Genomic DNA, 802 nt, shown 5'->3' with positions numbered 1-802 from the left:
TCTTTGTGTGAACATTTGGGCGGTGTTATGCAAATCTTCCCACATAGTGTGGTAGATATGTGGGGGCGTGTTCGAACGAGCCGTTTTAGGGGGGTGTGGCTGACTCTTAACTTTTATAAAGAATAACTCTTTGGATTTGAGACTTTAGTCTTTGCAAATTTACAGATCTTCTTTATGCACCAAGAGCTTGTAACACTCCAAAGAGAAAGGAAAAAATGAAATCGCATCATATGACCCCTTTAAAACACATTTTAAGCTTAATATTTAGAAATGTGTATTGTGCACAAGTAGTAATCCAAATAATGTTTAATTATCATTTTTATATCGGTAAGTCTTGAGCGATATGTCAGTTAATATGTTCATAGATTTGAACTATACTTAGTATGAAATTAATGTGTTTTAAATATATAATTTTTTTTACTTGGATTATAATGTTGGGATGCCTAAATTCACGTAAATTTACATTATTTTAGTTCATAGTATTTAATTAAATTAATTTGGACAAATTAGTATAAATAATATACATTTTAATATTACAATTTAAGTAAATAAATCTTAATAAAAAATAATTTATATTAATGCTGTCAAACGATTAATCACGATTAATCGCATCCAGAATAAAAGTTTTTGTTTACATAATATATGTGTGTGTACTGTTGTGTATATTTATTATGTATATATAAATACACACATACAGTATATATATATTGAAAATATTTACATGTATTTACATGTCTATATTTATATTCATATAATTTATATTATATATAAATATATTTAATATATAAACATAACATATTTT

The 802-nt window shown here is 25.2% G+C and overlaps 1 protein-coding gene across 1 annotated transcript in view; it reads left to right on the top strand.

Annotated features, from left to right (window-relative positions):
• LOC107741742 (semaphorin-6D-like) overlaps positions 1 to 802 on the top strand; it is an 87351-nt gene that overhangs the window by 38372 nt on the left and 48177 nt on the right. The gene's annotated exons all lie outside the window — the stretch shown is intronic.

The sequence above is a fragment of the Sinocyclocheilus rhinocerous genome, unplaced genomic scaffold, assembly GCF_001515625.1.
Source record: "Sinocyclocheilus rhinocerous isolate Xijiao unplaced genomic scaffold, SAMN03320098_v1.1 scaffold616, whole genome shotgun sequence".
NCBI classification, from domain to species: Eukaryota; Metazoa; Chordata; class Actinopteri; order Cypriniformes; family Cyprinidae; genus Sinocyclocheilus; species Sinocyclocheilus rhinocerous.
Note: the sequence above shows the minus strand (reverse complement) of the source record. Positions and strands in the feature narration are given on the sequence as shown.